Raw genomic sequence first — 12353 nt, forward strand, 5'->3', positions numbered from 1 at the left:
ATGCTGGTTGTATGGGCTGCATTTATCATATACAGAACTGTGAAAGGTCAAAGAAAGAAGGATGGCGATCAACTGGAAACTGAAAAAGACATAAATCCGCCTGGGAAAACACCAAACGAGGAGGAATTAGACTTCTGTGTGGAGTCAACAGGTACATATTTATTTCAGTTTGGACAACCGATTTTCATGTCGTGAAATAAATGATGCAGTAGAATTGTTCTCTTGCGTATAGGTGTCGTTTCGAATCCGTACGAGATTGAACCGATACACTCAACCCTTAAACACGTGCGCAGGTCTCCTTGAGGTGTGTGAGCGAGAACGCATGAGGTTGATGTCAGAAATTGCTGCATTGATAATCAATGGGGTCCTTGCCACAGCAATGACGTAGGAAATTGATTTGAGCAGTTGTCTATTATTGACAATATATCCAATATAATAGCAAAAACTATATTTTGATCTTAAAAATGCCAAGGGCAAAACATTTTTTAATATGTGAGGCTGTAGTGCTGTGCAATAGTATGCATGTTTATGCTAATGTTAGTAATATTATACCTTCCATATTTAACCTTTAGTCTCTGTGAAGTTGTGCACACAATCATCTTACCATCCAAAATCCTACCCTAAGGTGGTGTACACAAAATTGGCCTTCAGTATATACATACATTGGACCACTGCATATCCTATAACTGAAAATTCAGCTGTGTCAGAAGATAATACATAACACAATAATACGTGTAACAATTAATATCAGAGGATTTTTTGTTTTTGTGTTCTAGAGGAGAGTGATGAAGACGGGGTATCTGTGACACAGGAAAGAAGTGATGAAGAGCCTATTGGGGGGATTCAGAGTGCTGATCCTTGTGCTGAGGTGTCAGATGCTGAGTGGGAAGTCATCGAGGAGTACCACCCTGGCTCTTCACCTGAGCATCCTACCAAAGACTTATGTGAAAACCACGACCAGGCTGACCATATCTTGGTTCAGCCTACCGAAGGCTTATGTCAGAACAACAACCAGACTGACCGTATTCTGGACCAGGACGAACCCCCAACCAACCACTGCTCCCTCAGAGACATCAACAATCAAACTGGCCATCTGACGGATATAGATGTACTGAATCAATACGAGCAGAGATTGAATGAGGTTGAATTGAGCGATGACTGTCCTTGTGAAACCACTGACAAGGAGCCTGAGATTAGCCACGAACACACATTGGGCAATGAGCTTCAGGGAAGTCCAGAACTTCCCAATGAGAATCTCACAGAGATGGCATTGAGTGACACCGACCTTAACGAACCGCTTCCTGAACAGGGGTGCGATGTAGAGAGTCGGGAAGTGGGATTCCCAGATGTTGACATGAACAGCTATGTGGAGGTAGGATATCAGAAGACCAGGGAAGATGACATAGACGTGTTGGGAGAGAATGTTTGCAGTCACATCCCACAAGTCGAAAACGACCATTCTGCACGTCTGGAATATTGTAATGTGTCAGATGCAGGCTTGGTGGAGAAGGAAGAGTGTCTTGAAGCTCAAAGAAACAGTCAAAACTGGACTGCAGCCGAGATTAAACCTCCAGAGATGATTAGTGACCCTCAGCAATCACTGGTCGACCAACAACACCTGAGTAAACAGCAAGACAGCCAGGACTTTCTTCATGACAATGTGGATCCATTATGCATAGATATGGAGGCTCGAGACGGCAATGTGATTGATCAATGGAGTGAGCTAGAGACAAGACATACCAATGTGGCTGATCAATTGAGCGAGTGGATAGAGGTTATTGATCAGTGGAGCGGTTCGATAGAGGCCAGAGATACGAGTGAGATTTCTGAGATGAAGGCAGAGAGTGTTGATAAGAGTATGGACATGCAAGTAGAAGAGACTTATGAGAAGACTGAGATAAACATCATGGAAGCCACCATGGACAACAATGAATGGATGACCGTGGGCACCATGGAGGGCAGCAATAAAGACTATCCCTGGATGAGCGTAATGTTAACCAACTCATCCACTGGTTGTCTTGCTAAGATGAAGCCTCAGCTCTCAGAAGATCAGCCCGACTCAGATACGGTGATGACTGATGGATCAGAGGTCAAAGATACTTCAGATGATCGTCTAGATGGAAACCAGGGGGGTAAGAAGGTGGCAGCAGTGCAGCCCATCGTGCCCCAAATAGCCCAGGTGAGCTTCCGCGTGCACTACCTCACCTCCTCGCCCTGCCAGTACCTGGCTGTGACTGGGAACCAGCAGGAGCTGGGAAACTGGAAGGGCTTCGTTCCGCTTCAGAGAGCCAAGGATGGGTTCTGGGCCAAGTCCGTCACCCTCCCTACCGAGAGCCAGGTGGAGTGGAAGTTTGTCCTCGTGGAGGAGGGTGAGATCCAACGCTGGGAGGAGTGCAGCAATCGCCACCTGGAGACTGGCCATGGTGAGGATGTCCAACTCCACAAGTGGTGGGGCTCCATCTGATTGGTAGATGGGGACACGCGTGCAGTATCTTGTCATGGCTGTGTACCTCTATATAGCAATAACATAATTATGCAATTATACATTTTAAGTGAATGATTTAATGCAAGTATAGAGGTTGATAATAATTGTCAATCTCGTATGGAGCTTGGATGTTGTCTATGATAGCAAAATGACAAAAACAAAATGCACATTATTCACTTTTGTCAATTGAGCACCTCTCTGTTTTGTACATCTTTACCAGCACTATGTGTTTGTGAAGCAAATATAGCAATAATCACAGCAATAATCACAGCAATAATCACATTTGTTGATATTATAGTTGTTAAGTTGTTATCCAGGTATTTTAAATGTTTTGCTACAGTTACCCAACCCACACTGTGTTTGTGAAATAGGCTGTTTGTATCGGCAATAATGACATGTATCAACCAATTGTATCAACCACAAAAGGTCAATGAAATATGCTGGTTGTGCAGACAGTTTTACACCACTATATGGTGCTGGACCTATTATGAAATTATTGTTTTAGTTGTTTGTCTTTTCTCTTTCAAAGCTATGCATGCAGGAAATCCATATCTTGTATAATTGTTTTTTTGTTGTTGTTTTTTTTCTGTTTCTGTATTATTAATAGTAAAAAACAATCAAGTATTTGTCCAAGAGCCATAGTATCATTTCAAAGTTCATTCATCACAATGTATTGCTGTTATCTGCCCTTCATTTTTTTAAAATCTTGTTTGACATGCTTTAATTCACTGTTATTGTTTTTGTTTTGTTAATATTCAATTTAATATTACACCACAATTAGTTTCACTCATTATTTTGGTTCTTACTATCAATTTGAACCTTTTTAACCAATCTAATGTTCCTGTCACTAGTGGTGATGATCTGCGTTTGTATATGAAACAGGCTCATACCATTTGATACTGTTAATTCACCAATGTGTGCTTACAGTATGCACATCAATTATCATGGATTTTACTTGTGGATGTTCAATAATCTATAGGCTCCTCTACATGTCACAAAAGTGGGACTGCACTGCATCCGTCCATTCGTCTGCCCACAATTTACTGGAGGGCTGGACTGCTGAGAGACATCATGAAGGATTCATAAGAGACTATTGTTCTGTGTCTTAAAAGGCTCTATATATATTCCCCCAAGTGAACAGATATAGAATACCTCCCTTCTCAGCCGATAGAAAACGCTTTTATGTAACTGTGACCAACGTGTTTATCCTCAATCTGTTTCTAATAGTTCAATAAGCAGATAAATCTGATCAATGACTCTATGACCTTACTACTGCAGTATCGATGGAGTCCAGACATACAGTAGGTGGAAACCTCATTAGTACGCATTGTGGCATTCACACAACATATTCATTGTTCATGTCCAAGCTGAAGGTGACTCCAGTATTTGAAGGGTGCTCCATCTTTGATGGGAATCTGTTGAAGAGACAGAAAGAACATGGAGTGACCTGCCTATCCTGTAAATGATTAATTTCAGCTGCAGTCACCATGAGTGTGGGGGCGTTGAAAGGTCATGGGCACTCACAGCTAAAGCAGATTGAGTGAGAGAGGGGTTTAGCAGATTAGCATATGGCAGCTAATGGGGATTCAAATAAAGAAATGTGGGATGAGAGTTAGGTCTAGCCAGCACAACCTCGGTAGAATACAGATGATTTATGACACGAGTCAACATTTATGAGATTAATTCTACTGGTTATACTGGGAAAATTACCATTTGAACATGTTTGGGACAATAGAACAAAAGTGGTCCTGAGTTGCACTGTCATCCATGCCCCCTGCCTCTCTAAGAATAGACCGGGCCATTGGAGAGCCAATGTGGAGTGTCCACGTCTGTGGTATTAACACCCCTCTGTGACTGGGACAGAGAGGCGCTGAGGTGAGGGGTGTCAATCGGTGGAGGCTGGTGGAGGCAGAAATTGGAGGACGAGCTCATTGTAATGCATGGAAAGGAATGAGGAATGGTATCAAACACACCCTTGATACCATTCCTGATTCCATTCCATGCATTACAATGAGCTTGTCCTCCAATTTCTGCCTCCACCAACTTATATCAACTTATTGCACCATGACATGTTTACCTACTGTAGTTCAGCGTTCAAGGAGAGATTCATCATCAATAACGTTTTATCAAAACATCGGTTCAGTGACCCCCAGTAGTCCTGACTGGCCTAGTTTGATAACCTACTTACTGATGCCAAAGAAAGACGGCAGGATGATACACAACTGTCTGGTTCACCGTGTCACATTGTATGGAGTCATTCCAGAGATTCTACAGTGTCTTTTTACTTCTTCAGCACTGTAAACACTTCATATACAGTGACCCATACACTACAACTGACATGTTGCAGGACATTGCAAATGCCAGTGGAGGCTGGTGGAGGTAGAAATCGGAGGACGGGCTCATTGTAACGCATGGAATGGAATGCAGGAAATTGAAGGACGGGCTCATTGTAACGTATGGGATTCCTCATTTTATCCCATGCGTCACAATGAGCCCGTCCTTCAATTTCCCACTCCCCCGTTACAAACTATATTCTGGTATTATTAGTCCTTCTGACAGGGCTTCTGTCATGTTAGCATTGGTCCAATGATGTCAGCACTCTGACTGACTTGGCTGTTATGAAGTTAAGCAGTAATTCATATCACAGGCTAATTCCTGAGGCAAGTGAGGAATAATCCCTAGAGATGTCTTGAGCGTTAATGTGAGAATGAAGTGTTTATTCCATAATTTCCCTCGAGATTCAAGGTAATCCTTTATTTAGACACTGGGCTTAGAACACACATCAGTCACACAGTGAGCTAAACTACACGGTGGGGGTGGGTGTGGGGGTGGGGGTGGGGTGGTTGTGGGTGTGGGGGCCGCGTGCTCAGCGCTCAGCGCTAAGGTCTTATCGCCGAGTCACTCAGATGTACACTAGACCAGGTGATCCTCACATGATGAAAGTGACTGTGAAGTCTGTGAAGACCTTGAACCCTAGCATTGAGCATGTGACGCCCCCCCCCTCTATCTTAACAATGGTATCAATAGTGTTAAAGGGTGAAGTACAGACTATAGACAAGACAATAATGGTGATAATAATAATAATAATTACAAAATATGACACCACACCACTCCACCACAAATCATTGTGATCAACCATGGGTTATTGTCTTGTCATTGTTAACAACACACACAATTTACTCTGTGTGTGTGTGTGTTTAGTACAGTGCCACGGTGTAGCCTGCCTGTGAGGAAGGACTATTAATAAAACATACTGGGATATCGCTATGGCTACCACTGACCTTTAGTGAGGACAGTCTATAAAAGGCCCTGATCTGAGTGGAAAGGAAAAGAACACAGAATCCAGATCAGATCACAGAAATAGAAAGGCTATTACAGCTCCTTTTGTAGAACTCATGTTGTTTACATGTGTCCAATGCAATGTCACAAAGAAAAGAACAAAGAAAATCAGTGTAAAAAGAGAAGAAAACCCCCCAAAAACAAATCAGATCAGAAGATCCGTGGAGATCTGTCGTTCTGATAATGACCTGGTGCTGGCGCCAGACTGGGAGACCCCTCTGTCAACGGCATCACACTCCCAGAATACAACAGCTGTGGGCCAGAGCGTCCCTCTGCTGTTTCAGAGGGTTCAAGCCTCTCCGCACTATGCTGCACCAAGATGCATCAAACTTCTCCCTGGCCCATAGTGAGAGACTCGTACTGAAGATCAGGGGAGGCTGGTGAAGGTAGAAATCAGAGGACGAGGCTCATTGTAATGCATGGAATGGAATGAGGAATGGGATCCAGCCATCCAAATAGCATCGCAAGGAAAAGGCAGTAGACTTTAGTAGGCAGTAGTAGAAATTCATTCATATCAAGAAATTGTACAAGAAATGCCATGATAAACAGTGAAGTACTGTAGCATAATCCCTGCACCAGCCTGACATTGTTTTTAATGGGAATACCAGTGGATTGCTACAATAGCATGATGAGATAGCACGTCTTCTTGAATCCCCATGTTCCATAGCAATACCTCAGTCAGTTTGTATTCAGCATTTCCTGACCGTGGATCATTGCTGGCTTGGTAAGGTATTCCACATCTCAACCCTGCCACCGTGTGGCCAATATTGAGCTGATGAACAGCACTTGAGCAGAGAGAGCAAGGGAAAGAATACACTCAGAACATGACAATGGTTATAAACAGTTACATTTTTGATCATTCATAAGAAATTATTTGTCGAAAGCTCTACCTTACAGTCTTTTTTAATGTAGTCAGGAAGAGACTCGTTTAGAGGTTTGCATACTGAGGTCATGAAGACATGCCTTGACAAAAAGCAGATGTGGGGGGGGGACCCAGGACATGTTGTTAATTTGTATAATCGTATAATTTAGTCACGGCGGGGATGCGTATTGTAAACCCTCCATCTGTCCACTGTCTAAACAGATAAAGTCTGCATGGGCCACTTATGTAATATGTATACTTTTTCCGGCGACACAGTCTTTCAACTACCCCCCAGACTTGAAACAAATGAAAACATGGCTTGCGCTTGACACAAATTCACCCCAGCTGCAGTTAAGACAGGAAAATAAATCGCTTCACTTACTGTAAAAACATTCTTTTACTTTTACCACTGGACCCTCAAATCTAATGAAAATGGAACCCATTGCCTATTTCCTTTGATTCACCCCCCCTTCCCCCCTCTCCCCACACACGCAACTGCAAACATTTCAAAGACAGATTATTTATCTCAGACTTGACTATTAATTGTCCTATCTTCTCATGAGCCAGTATTATTAGGATACCTCCTTCTTGATCAAATGCATTGCTGACGAGTTAAAACTGACGAGTTAAAACGAGTCAATTGGGACCTCAGAGCAGGAACAAAAAGCCCATCAGGCCACTATAAGAGGAACACGTTGTCCAGGCCAGGACCCCTTCTCCTTTAGATTCTAGCACCTCACAGTTAGGACACATTCCTGACTGGGGCTCATCATCATCACATGACCTCATCCCCGTACAGGGACCAATGAGCAGCTAGAGCCCCTGCAGTGTGTTGGGAGAGCTCATCATCACCACGACTACAAGATCATCACTCATCCTCTGCTCTCAAACACTTCTCAGCCCCAACGCCGCCTTTAGCATTCAATGTGGATCAGTGGAGGCTGGTGGAGGTAGAATTTGGGGAGGACGGGCTCCTTGTAATACACTGAATGGAAGAAATGGTATCAAACACGTGTGTTTCATTGTTTCATTGTGTGTTGCACATGCATGTTGGTCTGTCTACTATGTATGTCCATGCTGAATGACACATAATATCCTAAGGGAGTTGATAAATCCACCATCATCATCATCATCATCATCATCATCATCATCATCATCAATGAAGTCATTCAAGCTGTTAGGGTAGTAGATTAGATTAGATTCAACTTTATTGTCATTGTGCAGAGTACAAGTACAGAGACAACGAAATGTAGTGAATGAACAATGAGAAAGATGGAATGGCACCGCATGGTAGAATGTTCCAGAGCGGCACTCTTCATTTACAGACGAGGAAGATTGGTATGTATCACCAGAGTGCATCAATCACACACACTTCAATTAGCGTCTCCATGTTTCATAACACTGGAACAACAATGACTAGCACAGGCTATATGAAGCACAGAGAGGCTAGGCACACACACACACACACACACACACACACACACACACACACACACACACACACACACACACACACACCTCACACAACAACTTAAGTCAGAGTTCAATAATAGATAGATTTGTAACGTCTGATTGATCTTACTAATCGGTTATTTTCAACATCTCAGCCATGGTATATTAGTTGTGGAGGAAATGGTGTGGTAACAATGGCTTCTTTCTGACACTTACAAGCCTCAACACAATTGGTAACTATCTGGTACTAAATGGTGCCTACTGTCCTATGTCAGTGGTGTTGTTAGTGGTGTTGTTTTGAATACCAAAGAATCAAACAAACAATTCATTCACAGTTTAGTGTGTGATTTCTATGTAAGCACCTGGTAATTCTGTCAAATAACAAAGAGCAATTTCTCTTTGTTCTTATCAAGGACATTAACATACTCCTATCAGTGTTTGGTAATACTCTCTGGCCTACTTGAGCGGCCTTCAGTCTGGTCGATAGGCCTATCCTACATTGACCCATTTATGACGGAGATGACTTGAGGGAGAAAACATAATATCTTTACTCTTCTTCAGAAGCCTAATTCATGAAAACAGTATTGTGTGTCACATCTATTCACATGATTCTTTTAATAGCAGCACCAACAGGTATCTTGCGTTTCTGGCATGGACATAAAAGAGTCTGGATTTAGTCATACGGAAGCTGCGGCTCTATTCTTGCAGATGCCCCCCTGAAGTGCAGGAATGGAATTTTGATGAAGTAATCAACACCCATTGACGGACTAGCCGTGGGATGCGGTGTTTGTATCGCACAGTAAGTATGTCAGGAGAAATAAAGGAGATTGTCATGGTGTTGAATGAACTAAAATGCGTATGTCATTTGGTTTCTGCACGGTCCCGACAGAGTTTGACTTTTAAAGAAGCGGGCACTCAATTCCTCTTCAGACATGCGCACTACATCATCCATTGACGGTGAGAGGAGAGGCGGGGGAGGTAAAACTTTGCATCCATGGAACAGAGAACCGCACCAAAGGACTTGGTTTATGTGTTATCCTGTTTAAGACTTCATTCTCTAAATGCTCTTTGCAATCAACGTAGAAGTGTTAGGGGAATGTAGGGAAATCAGGGTCGAAGGCTGGTGCGCAAAACTTTTTTTTTGACAGGGCAAATTGACCTAATCTCGCTGCAACCAGCGAGGCAGGCAAGAGCGCTCGCTTTTCTCCCAGCCCAGTGGATTGTAGCAAATTCTATTGTGATGGTAAAATGAAGTCGGAAGAGGGAGAGGGCTGACAAACGATCAAAAGTGAAGCTTTTCCCCCGGATTTTGGTCATACACTTTCAGCAAACATAATATTTTTTGTTTGTTCCATCCATTTCATGATCGGACACATGGTTTTATTTTCACTTCATCACTTGTTGATGACTGTCGGGGCAACATTGTTTCAAACAGACAATTGGCTGGCAAACCATATCATTCATTCTTTTACTAAGATTTGGTAATGCTTGGAAATGATTTATCAGCTAGGACTGGACATTCTTCTCTTGTTGTGTGCAGACTTTAAGAAGAAAAGGAAAAGGAGAGAACACAATCGTATCTTTGGTCTTCGTTTTCCCTCTGCTGTGGGCTTGGTGGACTGAATAGGAATACCCTCAGTCCAACCCTTCTCCTCGTCTTTTTGATTATGGATAGCAGTCTCTCCAGTTACAGCACAGTAATACAAAGAGGAAAGTCGCTTTTTGTGGAAGCTCGTCTGCTGGGTGGGGCTCCCTGGGGTTTCACGCTCAAAGGTGGCCTCGAACATGGAGAAGAATTAATCATCTCGAAGGTAAGGTATCAGGTGTAACGCTCACATCCCCCTACCCTGGTTCATTGCAATGTCATAAGCCTTCGGTCCGACCACAACTGTCAAAACTGTGATGTAGAGACGCCGAGGGAAATATTATTACTACCCGGCTAGATGGCTACCGTAGCAGGTGGGACTGACTTTCTGCTACATTGTGTTTAGTTCTTAGTAGAGGACGGTGCTATGTATCCAGTATCCGTCCATAGTATCCAGATTGCAAGCATCCATTCAACTTTTGGTAACTGTTTAAAGAGAGTAAGCAAGTTGCCAATGAGGGAGGAACGTGTACGGTATCAGATGACTTAATTTGTCACACCATACATGTAATCACTACAAGGATATTGAAGCTACTGTATGTGGTTTGTTGGCAATGAACAGTAATTTCCCATGTAATTACATCATATAATATTGTAATGTAAGATGTTTCAGTGACTCCTCTTGGCAGGTTATACCTGTAAGACTATCTAAGGACTCATATCATTATCACCATATACAGTGTCTGATCGAATGTACAATAAATCAAATACAGCAGCTATTTTTTTTAAATTATTATTATTGTTTTTATTTAAACAGGGAAATCACATTAAGACCCTGTCTCTTTTCCAAGTGATCCCTGAACTATATGGAAATTATAAAATACATTTAGGGAAGAGCAAATCAATCAAAACATGTGAGCCTCGTAACAGATTCTATGCCTATGAGATGCCATTCAGTCATACCAATAAAATACAATTTAATTAAGCATTCCTTTCCCTCGTTTCAATCCGATAAAGAAATCTTGACAAAACATTTATACACAGTGGAGTTCCATTTCATGACCTAGTCATGAATGAGGCCATTCACCATGACTGTTTCCCTGGTAAACCTCTTTGCTTGTGCAGACAAAAGTATGTCCATTGTCCACTAATCTGTGGTCTCATGATTGGCATAGTCTGGTCCAACATGCGTACCCCTCAGAATGGCAGCTGAGGGCCTTTCAGCAAAGCTCACACATCATGTCTCCTATCCTCATTGGGAATACAGTATGTGTTCTGCCCATCGGGAACATGTAGTATCAAAGTTCTAGAACTGCAGTAGAACCTTGCATCACAACCCCTTCCTCCGACAACCTCAAGCCCAATCAGGACTGACGACGATGTTGCGACGCTCTGTTGATGGGGGTTAGTTTGGAATAGATAAGCTCATTGTTTTGGGAATTAAGGGAGGGTTTTTGGAGGTCACTGAGTTAAAGGGTGTTCTTGTAGTTTGGGAATAACTATTTAGCCAACAGACCGATGCTGAGGAGTGTCCTTTAAAGGAAGGAAATGCTGATTTAAAGTGTTTCTGTGTTGTGGTGTTCTTGGTGATTGTTTGATTATGGCTCTCTGATGTGTTACATGCATAATTACATTGAGGCCTGTTCTGAATCGGGACTTCTCAAATATGTTTTGGGCATAATTGCATTGAGGCCTATTCAGAATCTGGGCTTCCCTCAAACGGGTTAGTGTTATGGATATTTAAGCCGCCATTCATTCAGTACGTACACCACTCTAATGCATCTCCAGATGTGTAATGAAGTTCAGCTGGAATGCCAGACTGAGGGAGAAAGGCACATTCCAGCTCTGCCAGCCTTATTTGGGGATTTGATTTGATTACCCTGAATGCCTCACTCTCTGCCAGTTCAGCCTCTAAACAGCTGTGGCCGCAAACCAGATACTGGCCAAGGTTGTTCATAATACCGTAAACTGAATGAGCTGACAAGGATGGATGATGGAAACTGTCTTGTCCTTTCTGCAAATTGGAGGAAGGGCTTATTGTAATGCGTGGAATGGAATGAGGAATGGAATCAAGCATGTATTTTATATTTCTACCTCCACCAGCCTCCACTGATGTTCACACACTACCAATTGTCATCCTAGTTACAACTAGTAAACTAACCAATCTAATTCACTGCATACTCTGTAGTGAAAAAAGAATCAGAGAGAATCAGAGAGTCGATAAGCCTCATTGGGTGCAGTTAATGGGCGCCCGACAAGGGATGGCCTTGTGTTTTCATTGCTAACCACCTCAAGGGCAACACAAGCCTGGCTCGCCTTTTGAAGATGTCAGCCATGGCATGACAAGGCAACAGCATCATTCTGCAGGGCATTCAAAGTGGATCTGGGCATCCGGCACATTCTTACCATGAGGCATTGAGCCGGAGCTCCCTGTCAACTATGCCAGACGTGTGGTGGAGAGGGGAGGGGTTGGGGACCGACACTCGTTGTGTGGTAGTGGCGGTGGAAATGTTATTGAGCGTATCCTTTCAGCGCTTCAGAGACTAATCTGCTTTACTGCAGGGATGTGGCCCAGCTATGTCACCACCAGCGGCTCTGCTGGGCCAGACACACAAAGACTGGCTGGACCT

The sequence above is a fragment of the Argentina silus genome (genome assembly GCF_951799395.1).
Source record: "Argentina silus genome assembly, chromosome: 5".
Lineage (NCBI taxonomy): Eukaryota > Metazoa > Chordata > Actinopteri > Argentiniformes > Argentinidae > Argentina > Argentina silus.